The sequence below is a fragment of the Acanthochromis polyacanthus genome, chromosome 4, assembly GCF_021347895.1.
Source record: "Acanthochromis polyacanthus isolate Apoly-LR-REF ecotype Palm Island chromosome 4, KAUST_Apoly_ChrSc, whole genome shotgun sequence".
Classification (NCBI taxonomy): Eukaryota; Metazoa; Chordata; class Actinopteri; family Pomacentridae; genus Acanthochromis; species Acanthochromis polyacanthus.
The window spans coordinates 2,236,013-2,251,863 of NC_067116.1; the positions used below are offsets into that span (position 1 = coordinate 2,236,013).

Genomic DNA, 15,851 nt, shown 5'->3' on the forward strand with positions numbered 1-15,851 from the left:
TCCCGCGGCCTGGAGGAGCACCGACAGCACGTAAGGACGGTTCTCGGGCGTCTGCTCGAGAACCGTCTTTTCGTCAAAGCTGAAAAGTGCGTTTTTCATGCAGCATCGGTGTCCTTCCTGGGTTACATCATTGCCGCGGGAGAGGTCAGGATGGACCCAGCCAAGGTAGCGGCGGTGGTTGAGTGGTCGGAGCCCGGGGACCGCAAACGGCTTCAGCGGTTCCTGGGCTTTGCCAACTTCTACCGCCGCTTCATTCGTAACTACAGTCAGATCGCTTCCCCCTTAACCGCACTCACGTCCGCCGCTATTCCGTTTGTCTGGACACCTGCCGCTGAGCATGCCTTTGTCACATTAAAATCTCTGTTTGTCTCTTCCCCAGTTCTCATTCAACCAGACCGACAAGCAATTCATTGTGGAGGTCGACGCTTCGGACATGGAGTGGAGCGGTGTTATCTCAGCGTTGCCGGCGGGATGGAAGCTTCATCCATGCGCATTCTTCTCACGTAAACTGTCACAGGCCGAGGGAACTATGATGTCGGTAATCGGGAGTTGTTAGCAGTCAAATTGGCGCTGGAGGAGTGGCGTCACTGGCTGGAGGGAGCGGAGCTTCCCTTTCTGGTTTGGACTGATCATAAGAACCTCCAATACCTGCAGACCGCCAAACGACTAAACCCTAGACAGGCCAGGTGGTCGCTATTCTTTGATCGATTCCAGTTACATTAGCCTATCGTCCTGGATCACGCAACGGCAAACCCGATGCCTTGTCCCGCATCTTCTCTAACGAGCCTCTCCTAAGATTCCGGGAGCCCATCCTGCCCCTTGCCACCTGGCCTGTCTTAGTTGGAATATAGAATCAGTAGTGAAACGAGCTCAACAGAACCAAGTATTCCCGAAGCTGGTCCCCCAGGTACTCTGTTCGTCCCCGAATCTGCCCGCTCGGAGGTTCTACAGTGGGTTCACTCCAGCCAGTTCGCCTGCCACCCAGGGGAGTTCAGGACCTTATCAAATCTCCGGCGGCGATTCTGGTGGCCTTCCATGGCTGGGGATTGTCGAGACTTTGTCGCTGCCTGCTCTGTCTGTGCCCAAAATAAGACATCCACACAGCCGGCCGTGGGTCATCTCCAACCTCTGAAAATCCCAAGACGACCATGGTCACATATAGCCCTTGACTTCGTCACCGGGTTACCTCAGTCACAAGGTCAGTCCGTTATACTATCTATCATAGATCGATTCTCAAAGTTCGCTCATCTGATTCCCTTGCCTAAACTTCCCTCTGCCATAGAAACGGCCGATCTGCTCGTTCACCATGTCTTTCGGGCTCATGGTCTGCCAAGGGATATAGTTTCGGACCGGGGTCCGCAGTTCACGTCGGCTGTCTGGAAAGCCTTTTGCACTGCACTCGGGGTCAGGATTAGTTTGTCCTCGGGGTTTCACCCACAGAGTAATGGCCAGACAGAGAGGCTGAACCAGTCCATGGAGGCCGCCCTTAGATGCACGTCTTCCAAGAACCCAGGCTCATGGAGCAAGCAACTCCCCTGGGTGGAGTATGCGCATAACACCCTCCCCAGCGCCGCTACTGGTCTCTCTCCCTTCCAGTGCTTGTATGGTTACCAACCACCTGTGTTCCCGGCCTTGGAGGAGACAATTGAGGTGCCCTCAGTCAGGGCCCATCTCCGCCGGTGCGCACACACATGGCGACGTGCACGTGCCGCCCTCCTCCGATCATCACGTCGCACTCAGGATCAGGCCAACCGTCATCGGTCCGAGGCGCCGACCTACTCCATTGGCCAACGGGTCTGGTTGAAGACCCAACACCTTCCCCTCCGTGCATCCCCCAAAAAACTCTCTCCTCGTTTTGTTGGTCCGTTTACAATCTCCAAGATCATTAACCCAGTCGCTGTCCGGTTGGATCTTCCACGATCCATGAGGATCCATCCCACGTTTCATGTCTCGCAGCTTAAACCGGTTCAGGAGGCCCCGCTGGCCCCTCCCGTGTCCGCTCCTCTGCCCCCGCGTATGTTAGACGGCGACCCCGTTTACACGGTCTCCCGCCTTTTGGATGTTCGCCGCCGGGGTCGGGGCCTCCAATACCTGGTGGACTGGGAGGGGTATGGACCTGAGGAGCGCCTGTGGGTTCCCAAGGCCCGGATTTTGGACCCGGATCTCATTCGCGATTTCCATCGCGCCCATCCTGACAAGCCCGAAGGGCGCCGAGAGTCGCCCGTTGAGGGGGGGGTTCTGTCATGACTCCCGTCCTGCCTTGCTGGCTACAGACCCCTTTTTAACCCTTGTGGGGTTTTTTTTTCTGATGTCATGCCATGTCTTTTGAGCTCTGCCGTTGCCATGTGTTTCTGTGTTGCTTTGTACCGGTTCTCTCTCACCCTCGTTAATCAGGTCAGAGTGGCTTCAGCAGCAGCTGGAGCCACTCAGGTGATTGGCCACGTAGCCTGGTCTGAGCAGCTGACTCCACTTCGTCATCATCTCACCCTGACAGTAAAAAGCCGGTCGTCACATCCACTCTTCGCCGGATTGTTGTTCAAACTACTCACAGTTAGTGACACGCCAGCCAAACCAAGTTGTCTCAGAAATTAGATTCAGCAGATTCGTTGTTGTTTGCATCAAACCGTGTATAACTCTGCCTTTCCTTGCTTCACCAGTCTCAGCTGCTCGGAACCCACGCACTGCCATCCTGAATCACCGCCAAGAGGATACCACCGCCAGGACCAAGCCCAGAACCGCCGCTTGACCCACAGCCAAGAGAATACCACAGCCAAGACCTAAGCCAGAGCCCCCGCTCAACCCACAGCCACAAGGAAACTACGGTCCGCAGTCAGAACCGCAGCCAAGACAATACCACAGCCAAGACCAGGTCCCGAACCTCGGCCCGATCCACCGCCAATAGGAATCCCATCACAGAAACCCAGTCCAAGACCCAGGCCTGGAGGTCCAGCCTTCCATCCCCAGAATCATCTTTCCTCCCTCACAATAAACCTATAATTCACCACCACTCCAGCCCAGTTCTTCCACCGTTTCCATCCTCCTCGCTACAGTCCTGATATCTGGTGATCTTACACCTGATTTTGAAAATGAAGTAAGACACCTTAACAGTGGATACGCTTCCAATTTCCTCCCTAACTTGTCCCCTCTTGAACTCCTGAATGCTATTTATAAGCTGCAGCTCAAAGCATCTTTGGAGAAGTGTGTATTGCTTTGCGTATATTTTGCACACTGCCAGTTAGTGTTGCAGGTGGTGAGAGAGCTTTCAGCAAGCTAAAAATGATTTTAAAAAACTACTTTAGGTCCAAAATGTCACAGGAAAGACTCTGCAGTCTTGCCATGCTGTCCATCGAAAGTCAGTTGGCTAGAAAGCTAGACTTCAAAGACCTGATCAATGATTTTGCCACTGAGAAGGCTCGGCGTTGGGCTCTTGGTTAGAAAGGTTGAGCAAGGGCCAGTTGTAAATATGTATTGTAAATATGTGTGCAAGAGGAAGCTTGGCTGAGCAAGGTTGTATCTGGCCTGTTATGTTTTTTCTTTATGAATGGACCTCCTTTGTTTACTTAGTTTAACATCTCCAGCTGATTTTATTATTGTGCTTGTTGTATGATTCTATAGATGGTGATGAGAAATCATAAAAGGCAGTTGGCTTTTTGTATTTTATTTATTTATTTATTTTATTTTTTATTTTATCTGTTTCTTCACAGATTATAATTACAATTTATTTAATGGAAGAGGTTATTTTATGTTCAAGTTTTGTATTATTCAGGTATGTAATTTAATTGGGGGAAATTTTATGCTGAAGAATGAGAATCAATGTTGCAGTAAATAAATGAAACATTGTATTCAGAGTGTTCAGTGCTTCCCCTACCAAGTAACTGTCACATTGTCCTTTTCACAAATATGGGAAATAATATTCAAAAATATCATTAAAATGCACAGTTTTATGTAAACAGCACAAAATATTTTCGCCGGCCTTATGTCCGGTGCTACAGGGGCCCAGTAAAATTTCTTTTCATGGGGCCCAAACTCCCTGGTGGCTCCCCTGTCCATCAGTTCTTCATAAAGTCATGATTACCGACTTTCATGCATGTATGAATCATGTTACTGGAAGATAAATGATTCATACATGGAAGGACCTGTTTTTACAGCCTGACCCATGTTGGTCGGTGTTTCTGTTCCCAGCGTTTTATTCTGTCTAATTTCACGTCCATGGAGACAGCTTTCCTTTTCCTCCAAGAATCAGAAGAGTCTGACTTACGCTGGGAGCCATAATGAAGGTAAAAAGTTAGTGAATGCAGCACAATCCAAGGTGGAGTACAACCAGAGAATGGAAACAAAGCCGTCTGATAGCGCCGTGTGACGACGTATTCATCCGCTCTGCTCATTAACTAGTTCCATGTAACCAGTTCTGATCTCATTATACATTGTATTGTATAATGACAATAAAGAATATTCTATTCTATGTAAGGATAGAACACTGTAGGCTGTAAACCGAGGACCTGCTGTGTGCATATATATGATAGAACAAGAGCAAAATAAATGGATAAATCAAAGTGGAATAGTGCAAATAATCCATAAATACAGGCTAAAAGTGAACAGATATTGCACAGGATCTGCAGGTTGGTTGTCTGTTGGTCTGCTGGTTCAGGTTCAGCTGGAGGACACCCTGTAGGAAGAAGCTCCTCCTCATCCTCTGTTTGCCTTCAGCGCTAACGCCGCCCTGGTGGCAGCAGAGAGAACAGTCTGTGGCCTTTAACCTGCAGCGTCTGTTGTAAATGTCCTGCAGGTTGAGGAGGGTGGTTCTGATGGTTCTGGTGGTTCTGATGGTTCTGGTGGTTCTGGTGGTTCTGATGGTTCTGATGGTTCTGGTGGTTCTGGTGGTTCTGATGGTTCTGGTGGTTCTGATGGTTCTGATGGTTCTGATGGTTCTGGTGGTTCTGATGGTTCTGATGGTTCTGGTGGTTCTGATGGTTCTGGTGGTTCTGATGGTTCTGATGGTTCTGATGGTTCTGATGGTTCTGGTGGTTCTCACTCCTGCTGGTGCTGCTGCCCATCCAGGTGGACAGAACCCATTTCTCTGCTGGATTTCTGACTCTGAAGCTTCAGTTTCTCTGCTGAAACTTTGAGTCGAAAAGGTCTGGGCCTGAACCAGAGAGAATCCTGAACACAGACTGGTCTCAGATCAGATGCTGAGCTCTTTAAGTGTCCCCTGGTGGTCTTTATGGAGATCCTGCTGGTGGGCCGTCTGAGAACAGCTGGATGGAGATAAACAGGAAACATACTGATGGAAAACGACTTTCACTCTCTGATGGTTCACAACTCAGCAAAACACAAAGGAGAAGAACTATACCGTCATCGATTTCTATTTTAAAACACTTTGCTGTAAATGAACCAACTTTAAGTTCTATAAAACATTCTCAAAGTCATATTTAGTTGCTATTCGGACCTAAAACACACCTGGATGGATGTAAAACTGATTTTTCTTTGAGTTTTTGTGTTAGTTCACGTCTCATTTTTGATATTTTTTTGTCTTGCTTGTGTCATTTGTTTCATTTTTTGGGGTAATTTTGTCTCATTTTGTCATTCATACGTCTCTTTTTTCCCTGGAGTTGCTTTTCCGGCTGTCCAGCAACGTGTGAAACGTTCTGTGTGAATAAATCTGCTGGGTTCCTGTCAGCTGCTGCTTTATGAGCTGCTATTTAAAGTTCTGTTTATTCGCTTCCTGTGGACCTTGAACACAAACCAGAGGATAAATCCGTCACTTTACACGTTTTTGCAGAAGCACTCGAGCCGTAAACAAGTGACTCGTGTAAACTGTGGCCGGTTCTGCTGCAGGTCAGGTCGAGGAGGAGGAAGTTCTGGTTCTGGATAATGCAAACTGTCACAGCTGTCCTCAGACCTGCTTAGACTCAGAGGAGCCACCGGGTCAGAGCCCCGAAGGACCTGAAGCCCCAAAGGACCTGAAGCTCCAAAGGACCTGAAGCTCCAAAGGACCTGAAGCTCCAGGCCACAATCTGCTAAATACCACCGTTATGTAATACAGAGAGCACACAGGAATACACACAGGAATACACACAGAACAAACTGAGTCACATGAATAACTGGAGACAAAAACACAAACACATGATGCAAACTCTGACCTGTATTCATGTGTAGTAGTACTTCTATTAGTGTAGTATATTTACTAGTACTTTCTGATGCTCTATTCCAGTATTTTAAAAAGAAAAACAACAGGTGGTCTGATAATTATTTCCAATCTTCATTTCTTACTTCTGCTCATTCAGCAACAATGTACGGATACCGGATCACGTGACCTAAATATGTAGCAGGAACTGATGGAACTCAGAAACACCCCCACAATTTAATCAGCTGTTCCTTGGATCATTTCTGATGGATAAGTCCTGATCAGTCCTCAGAGGTGGATTTGTAGTAGGATCACAATCAGCTGATCGTCAGCAGGCAGCTGACAGACAGGCAGACGATGGATGGATGGACGGATGGACAGACAGCCATTACTCTGTCTCCTTGGCGGAGTAATCAAAGGAACCTCAACCATTCAGATTTCCCTGTAGCTAAAATTAGCTTTGCTGCTAAGCATTTGAGTTTCTACATGTGAACACTTTTCCTTGGTCCAGTTAAAGATTAAATGAGGTTAAATACTGTCTGAACATGACCTGATATCTCTAAAATGCTAACGTGACCCAACGTTTCTAACATGCTAACTAGCCTAACATGCCCTGATGTTTCTAAAATACTAACTAGCCTAACATGAGCTAATGTTTCTAACATGCTAACTAGCTTAACATGCGCTAATGTTACTAACATGCTAACTAGCCTACCATGCCCTGATGTTTCTAAAATACTAACTAGCCTAACATGAGCTAATTTTTCTAACATGCTAAGTAGCTTAACATGAGCTAATGTTTCTAACATGCTAACTAGCCTAACATACCCTGTTTCTAACATGCTAAGTAGCTTAACATGAGCTAATGTTTCTAACATGCTAACTAGCCTAACATACCCTGTTTCTAACATGCCAACTAGCCTAACATGCCCTGATGTTTCTAACATGCTAACTAGCTGAACATGACCAGACGTTTCTAAAATGCTAACTAGCTGAGCATGAGCTAATGTTTCTAACATGCTAACTAGCTTAACATGAGCTAATGTTACTAACATGCTAACTAGCTAAACATGACCTGATATCTCTAAAATGCTAATATGATCCAATGTTTCTGAAATGCTAACTACCCTAACATACCCTGTTTCTAACATGCTAACTAGCCTAACATGCCCTGATGTTTCTAACATGCTAACTAGCTGAACATGACCAGATGTTTCTAAAATGCTAACTGGCCTAACATGAGCTAATGTTTCTAAAATGCTAACTAGCTGAGCATGAGCAAATGTTTCTAACATGCTAACTAGCCTACCATGCCCTGATGTTTCTAAAATGCTAACTAGCCTAACATGAGCTAATGTTTCTAACATGCTAACGAGCCTAACATGCCCTGATGTTTCTAACATGCTAACTAGCCTAACATGCCCTGATGTTTCTAAAATGCTAACTAGCCTAACATGAGCTAATGTTTCTAACATGCTAACTAGCCTAACATGCCCTGATGTTTCTAACATGCTAACTAGCCTAACATGAGCTAATGTTTCTAACATGCTAACTAGCTTAATATGCCCTGAAGTTTCTAAAATGCTAACTCGCTAAACATGACCTAATATCTCTAAAATGCTAACGTGACCCAATTTTTCTAAAATGCTAACTACTCTAACATACCCCGTTTCTAACATGCTAACTAGCCTAACATGCCCTGACGTTTCTAACATCCTAACTAGCTGAACATGACCAGATGTTTCTAAAATGCTAACTAGCTGAACATGAGCTAATGTTTCTAAAATGCTAACTAGCTGAGCATGAGCTAATGTTTCTAACATGCTAACTAGCTTAGCATGAGCTAATGTTACTAACATGCTAACTAGCCTACCATGCCCCGATGTTTCTTAAATACCAACTAGCCTAACATGAGCTAATGTTTCTAACATGCTAACTAGCCCAACATACCCTGACGTTTCTAACATGCTAACTAGCCTAACATGAGCTAATGTTTCTAACATGCTAACTAGCCTAACATGCCCTGATGTTTCTAACATGCTAACTAGCATAACATGCCCTGATGTTTCTAAAATGCTAACTAGCTGAACAGGACCAGATGTTTCTAAGATCCTAACTAGCTGAACATGAGCTAATGTTTCTAAAATGCTAACTAGCCTAACATGACCTAATGTTTTCCGTGTTTCCAGGAATCCGCCGTTCTGCTGCTGCACGTGTCAGACATCCCAGAAACCCCGTGATGAGCTTTTTATCGATCCGTTTGCCTCCCGCCGAGTCCCAGGAAACTGCCGGGAGCTGAGAGGAGGCGAAGACGGAGCTCCTCACACATAAAGGACAGAAATACCCAGCCTGTGAAACGGCCAAGGGCAGAAAGGAAGCTTCTAGAAACCGATGGAGCAGTTAGTGACGGTTCTAAAGGTTACAGCAGCTGGTTCTGGTTCTGGTTCTGGTGGACTCTGTCTGGTGTAGTGTAGAGAAGAGGATGTAAACACAGATGAATGAGATGACATGAGACCGATTAAGTTTTATTTTTTACAGATATTTCAGTCTGGAACAGATGGAAAAATCACAGAACAAAGTAGGAGAATCTGGGGAAGGTGTTAGTAGTTTAAAAAAGGAATATTTACAGAAATATACATAAATATACACAGAAATACATAAAAAATACGCAGAATTACGCACAAAATTACACACAGAAATACACACAGAAATACACAACAAATATCCACAAAAACACATAGAATTACACACAAATACACAGAAATATACACTGAAAGAACACAGAAACACACACACAAATTTACACAAAAGTACTCAACTGTATACACACAAATACAGAGACATACACAAATATACACAAATACACACAAAAGACACAAATCTAGACAGAAATACACAAATATACACAGAAGTATACACAAATGTATACAGAAGTACACACAGAAATACACAAATACACAACAATGCACACAAAAATACACAGACATGTACAAAAATATACACAAATACACACAAAAATACACAGAAATAAACACAAATATACAGAGAAATACAAAAAACACACATTAAAAATACACAAAAATATACACACAAACGCAAAGAAATACACACAGAACAAACTGAACCACATGAACAACTGGAGACAAAAACACAAACACATGATGCAAACTCTGACCTGTATTCATGTGTAGTAGTACTTCTATTTGTGCAGTATTTTTACCAGTACTACTTTCTTCCGCTCTATTCCAGTATTTTTTTTACATTTTTTAATTTAGTATTTTCAAAGTTAAAAATGATCATAAATATTCTGTGGTGATTTATTTATTTCAGATTTCCAGTTGCTGTGCAACAGGACACTTTAAAACAACTAAATGTTTGAAAAAACAATGACTAATTTCTACAAATCAGGATTTTAAGCTCATGTAAATCCAGTAAAAGTGTAAAACAAAAAAGCTAATTACCATATTAGAATAAAACTGAGGCTTTTATTGTTCATTTCTTCTATTTCCAGGACATACAGATGAACTGAAAACACACTTCTATCACACCTTAGTGCCATACGATTAAAAATGGATCAAAATACAGTAGAAATAAAATAAAACATAAAATGAACTGGATTATTGAGGTTTTAGAAACATGTAGATTTTTGATGCTTTTTTGGTATTTTACTAAATAATATCTGCAATTTATCAAAAATCTGTAAAATATCAGTTTTTTTCTACAGTGTATCTGATATCTGATCCATCGCTGAGTTTATTTCTGGATATTAACGCCTCAGAGGTTCTGCTGTGATGGAATCATAAATAAATCCTGGTTATTCAGACCAGGAATAAATAAATCCTGGTTATTCAGACCAGGAATAAATAAATCCTGGTTATTCAGACCAGGAATAAATAAATCCTGGTTATTCAGACCAGGAATAAGTAAATCCTGGTTATTCAGACCAGGAATAAGTAAATCCTGGTTATTCAGACCAGGAATAAATAAATCCTGGTTATTCAGACCAGGAATAAATAAATCCTGGTCATTCAGACCAGGAATAAGTAAATCCTGGTTATTCAGACCAGGAATAAATAAATCCTGGTCTTTCAGACCAGGAATAAATAAATCCTGGTTATTCAGACCAGGAATAAATAAATCCTGGTTATTCAGACCAGGAATAAATAAATCCTGGTTATTCAGACCAGGAATAAGTAAATCCTGGTTATTCAGACCAGGAATAAGTAAATCCTGGTTATTCAGACCAGGAATAAATAAATCCTGGTTATTCAGACCAGGAATAAATAAATCCTGGTCATTCAGACCAGGAATAAGTAAATCCTGGTTATTCAGACCAGGAATAAATAAATCCTGGTTTTTCAGACCAGGAATAAATAAATCCTGGTTATTCAGACCAGGAATAAATAAATCCTGGTTATTCAGACCAGGAATAATTAAATCCTGGTTATTCAGACCAGGAATAAATAAATCCTGGTTATTCAGACCAGGAATAAATAAATCCTGGTTATTCAAACCAGGAATAAATAAATCCTGGTTATTCAGACCAGGAATAAATAAATCCTGGTTATTCAAACCAGGAATAAATAACTCCTGGTTCCTCCTCCCTCCTCGCTGTACGTGACGCTTCAGAATGACAGAAAGGTGAGGCAGGAAAAGGGCAGCAGTCGTCTGAAGGAGCTGGACGTCCACGTGCTCAGATCACATGACCAGACCTGAAGAGAACATGAAGAAGAAGATGAAGCTCCTAACAGCTGATTCCTCCTCCTTCAGAGTCACATCAACAGGTTTTACTCCACATCCTCTGTTTTTTGTTTCTAAGAGCCCTGTGACGGTAAATTTCTCCTTTGTGAGATTAATAAAGTCTATCTTATCTTATCCTCACCGTTAATCACTGGAATACATCTAACTAATGAAACCCACACATTAAAACGGGTTTACATTTATATTAAACAGTTCTAAAGAGGCTTAAAACGATGACTGAAGCAACAAGGACGCCATTCCAGACCTGGAGGACATTTGGATTGATTAATATGTTGACCTATAAGGAACATCAATAAAAAAAATAAACCAAAAACTCAACAGATGCTTTCAATAGCCGTTGGATTCTTCCTTCCAGCCTCCTGGACTAAACTTTGCTGGGAGGCTGAGAAGTCTGATACTTGAAGGTCCATGTTTGGTCCACCTTAATGGGAACTAGGGATGAGAATTTTGACTAATTTCCGAACCGACTAGTCGCTAATTTTATTGGCGACGAGTCAGTTCGGAAAACTTGCAATTTAACCCTTTAAGCGCCAAAGTCGCAATATTGCGACAAGCAACATTGCTGAACATAACAAGCCATAGCTTCAAATATACTGCCTCGTGTGCCTCATGTACTGTACACCAGGAGATGGCGGACATCTGGAACTTCAATCTGAGCATCAGTTGTGGGCGTGTTTTCATTCAAAGTTTTGGAGTTTAGAGTTTGAAAACCGAGGAGACGAGACTCGCCGTCGGAGCGTATCAGAGCGCAAGACGGCACATTTTAGAGTGAGAAAACTCACCGTACGGAGAGGTCTGGTCAACGCTGACAAAGTACTTTGTCAAGTAATGGCTTACTCATATTCTGAAGAGGAATATTCACCCTCTGATGAAGATGTTCAGTCGTCCACTGAGACAGAAAGTGCCGCTGCGTCTGTGCGTAACGGCAGCGGGTCGGTGCGCCATGACAGTCCACGAGCAGCACATACTGGAGCCGATGCTTTGCTTCGGGGGGCAGGAAGGGACGTGGTGGGTGTAGCTGGAGTGGTCAGAACACCGCTAATGATGAGGGGGATAGCGGGGGTTGAAAAAGAGACAAGCATATGCTACTGGCAGGATCAACCAGGTAGCCCAGACGGGACGAGCGTAGAGCTGCATGGTGGCGCCCGGTCGGGACCTGGGGGGGGGGGGGGCACACTAGCGTTTAACCGACTAGTAAAATACTAACCGTTTAATAAATGAGTAGGCGGTTAAACGATTAAACGACTAGTCCGCACATCCCTAATGGGAACCACCACCTGGGGCCTGTTTCACGAAGCAGGTTTAGTGAAAACTCTGAGTTTCTTAACCCTGAAATGAGGGAAACTCAGAGTTTTCCGTTTCACGAAGCGAGGTAACTTAACCCTGAGACAGAGGGGTAACTCTAGCCTGTTTCACAAAGAGGGGTAACTTCAACTCTCGGTCAGTTACCGCAGTAACAGACTCTATGACTCTAACCTGGTCACCAGCAGGTTTATCTGAGAAAACCTCCAGTTTCTCTCCGTCTCCGCCCTCTTTCAGCCACACGCTGTTTCATTTCCTCATTCATTCAGTCAGTAAGCGAGCGAGTTTTGGCGTAGAACAGCTTTTATTAACGATCCAGTGGATAAAGGAGCAGCATTACTGCACAGATCATTAAATATTCGTCGGTAGATTGTTATCAGACCGAGCATAAATGTTCTCGCATTTCCAGACAATTATAGGTTTGAGCGGTACCGTTTCGTAATCGTTTCAAGTCCATAATCTACATAAACAACCTAATCCGTCCTTACATTTACATTACCAACCAGTCATGCTCTCACATCCAGCAGATATTGTGTGTTGCGCTGCGGTTCTTTGCAAATGGAAGTTTTTATATAATGTCGGAGATGCAGAGTAAGACAACTGTATGGAGGACAGTCAGAAAAGTTTTCCTGGCTCTGAAACGACTTTAACTCATCATTGTGGTTTTCCTGGACATAAACCTGTCAGAACATCAAGGAGGATCCACAGGATTGCAGGTGAATGATGTAGAGATCTGTTAAATTCATTTTAAATCATATTCTTTTCATGACATTGTGCTGCAGCCTCAGACTGGGATCAGTCATTTTAATTTCTTTTAGGATTTCCCAGTGTGATTGGCTGCATAGATGCACACACATCCCCATCACAGCTCCCTCACATCATGAACAGGAAGTCCATTCACAGCATAAATGTGCAGGTAGGCTACAGGTAGACTGACTACTGTTTCTAAATGTTAAAGACTGCATCATAGTTCAACATCTGTCATTCTCTGCACTGTCCAGATCATATGTGATGCTGCATACATCATTTCTAATGTGGAGGCCACGTGGTCTGGGTCTGTTCATGACTCCAGGATTTATGGAGAGTCTAACCTGATCAACAGACTGCAGCGTGGTCAGCAGCATAAAGATTTTCACAATAGAATTCTCTTGTCTCCCTCCTTTAATATGCTCTGATGTATCCACTATACATTACAGGAGAGTTTGATGGCCTTCTGCTGGGTGACAGGGGTTACCATGACAACCCAGGCTGATGACCTCATACCCTGACCCTGAACCAGGCCCCCAACAGAACTTCAACCGGACTCACTGCAGGACCAGAGCCCGGGTGGAGATGACCATAGGCCTGCTGAAAGCCCGTTTCCAGAGCCTACGTCTCCTCAGGGTGACCCCTGAGAGGGCCTGTGATATTACTGTGGCATGTGTTGTTCTTCATAATATTACCACTATTAGAGGAGAGCAACACCCTGCCCTACAAACTGAAGACCCAGATGATGAGCCCATCCACCTGCAGCTATCCAGGACAGCAGAGCAGTCAGAGACACCGTATGCAAGAATCACTTTAGAGTTTAAGTCTCCATCATCACCACCACAGCAAATAAAGACATGATACACATTTCATTTGCTCTTCTTTATTTCCTACAAATAAAAGATAGTTCAGTTCATGTTCCAGTAGTTAACATAATTCACCTGTGACCATCACCACCTCTAACTTGTGCTCCAGTATTTCAATTTCCAGATCTGCCCTCCTAATCTGTTTTTGGATTTTTCTCAGCAAATGCAGTTTGTAAATCCGTTTTACTGATAACTGGGAATACATAGAGGACATTCAATGATACAGTTGCACATGAATTCCACAGAATGAAGCTCTGGTGTTTCCTGAACATCCATCTCACTGTGTCAGTCTGTGCAGTGGAAGCTGAGGAACCATCCTGCTGCTGTCCAGCCATGCTCTGTTAAAAAGGATGAGAATGTGCAATACTTCAGTGTAGGCTAAATGTCACACTCTATATTCCACCCAAAATGTGAATGGGAAGAGAACTATCAGTAACATAGCTCTGTATGCCTTTCTGGATCCCCCTCTGTAAAGGCAGCAGACACAGTTTCATCCTCTTCATCCTAGATCAGTGACATGTTTCAGTAAACTTAAACTACCATTTGGAGAAATCTGTGGAGTGTTGTCTACTTACAGTTACAAGGTCTGTGATGTGAAGGGGCCAAAAGACAAAAAAAGATATAAAATAGTCTTAATTATTTAACAGGACATGATATGGATGCAGACATTTAGGCTGTGTGGATAAAACAACTGCACAGTCAAACAGTCACTTAATATTTAGGCTACTTTACAATGTAAAACATGATCAACATGAAGTACCTCCATGAGATAATGCCGAGGTCTGACCTGTTTGAACAATGTTTTTATATTCCATCTTAAGCTGCTGCCCGTCAGGATTTCCCCTAAATGAAATAACTTACTAGGCTGCCATTCAGACAGTTATTCCCTGTAATATTATTACGATTACAAAGGACTACATTTAAACTTACGCATTGATCCGGGCTGTTCTCCACGCCGTCTCTCTCTCTTTTACAGCTGCAGCGGTGTTGCACTTCTTTCTAAAAACGTGTTCAAACTCGCCATATGAGCGCGTTAAAAACTTCCATTTCAAAAACGCAGCCTTTCGCTTCCCCGTTTCCATGGTGACTCGTCGAATCGGAGCTCCATTGATGCTGTCTTTTCAGAGTTGTGTTGCACGCGCGTAACTCCCGGTCAAACTACTCCGAGTTGATTAAACCAACTCAAATCAGACGTTGTGAAACTGAAAACTCAGAGTTTTCTATCTCAGAGTAGATCAACTCAGAGTTGAGGATGAAACTCAGAGTTTGTAAAACCTGCTTCATGAAACAGACCCCAGAAGTTTCACTGTGAAAATAATTTTTTTCCCCCACATTTTCAAACTTTAAATTTGCAAAATCGAATCTTCATCTCCTGGTTGAATAAATGAAGTGATGTATAAACGTTCATTGGAGGGAGCAGGATTTTTCTGATTCATCCTCCATGTGCAGGAAACCCCTCCATGACCCTCTGAGCAGATGTTTCCTCCTCCTGTTGTTGTTCTGAGCTTCTTCCTTCAGTCAGCGTCGGCCACAGTCCACAGCTTTATTAACAGTGTTTTTAAAAAAGGAACTCAGGTGGATCCAAGAATAATCACTTCTGTTACACAACACCAGAACGGGATGTCACCATCTGCTGTCCTACAATCTGTGGAGGACTTTTACTGTTTCACACTGCAGGAAGTTTTATTTCAGAGACAGAAGGCTGGTCACCGGCTCCAGAAACGTTTCAGAAAGGTCCAGATGAGACGAAGGAAAGCTTTGGGTGACAAAAACCAGAAACCAGAAACCAGAGCCAGAGCTGAATTTCAGGAATTCTATCACGCTGCTGAAGCAAACAAAAGTGGAAAAAGTAGATTTAAGGAGAGTTTGAAAGAAATCTCACTAATCTTTGTGCTTCGGTGACGGCAGTTTACTGGATTCCATCAACTTTTAATTTATCATTGTCCCTTTAAACCAGGGGAGTCAAACTCATCTTAGTCCAGGTTCCACATCCAGCCCAGCAGTAAAACCAGTAAAACCAGTAGAAACACAGCATCATAACCTCTAAATAA

The 15,851-nt window shown here is 43.5% G+C and overlaps 1 protein-coding gene and 3 long non-coding RNA genes across 7 annotated transcripts in view; 2 read left to right on the top strand and 2 right to left on the bottom strand.

Annotated features, from left to right (window-relative positions):
- Window positions 1-15,851, top strand: part of LOC110966412 (cystathionase (cystathionine gamma-lyase)) — a 353,362-nt gene that overhangs the window by 60,465 nt on the left and 277,046 nt on the right. The gene's annotated exons all lie outside the window — the stretch shown is intronic.
- The window catches only part of LOC127533553 (uncharacterized), a 138,168-nt gene that overhangs the window by 52,036 nt on the left and 70,281 nt on the right, over window positions 1-15,851 (bottom strand). The gene's annotated exons all lie outside the window — the stretch shown is intronic.
- Window positions 12,166-13,806, top strand: LOC127533540 (uncharacterized). The gene is made up of 2 exons (XR_007941271.1): window positions 12,166-12,903; window positions 13,006-13,806. It is a non-coding gene; the product is annotated as an uncharacterized LOC127533540 (long non-coding RNA).
- On the bottom strand, window positions 13,802-14,894 carry LOC127533546 (uncharacterized). 2 transcript variants are annotated; one of them, XR_007941277.1, is made up of 2 exons: window positions 14,731-14,894; window positions 13,802-14,138 (listed from the first exon to the last, which is right to left on the bottom strand). It is a non-coding gene; the product is annotated as an uncharacterized LOC127533546 (long non-coding RNA). The 2 variants fall into 2 exon arrangements; XR_007941278.1 differs by having other exon boundaries at window positions 13,802-14,304.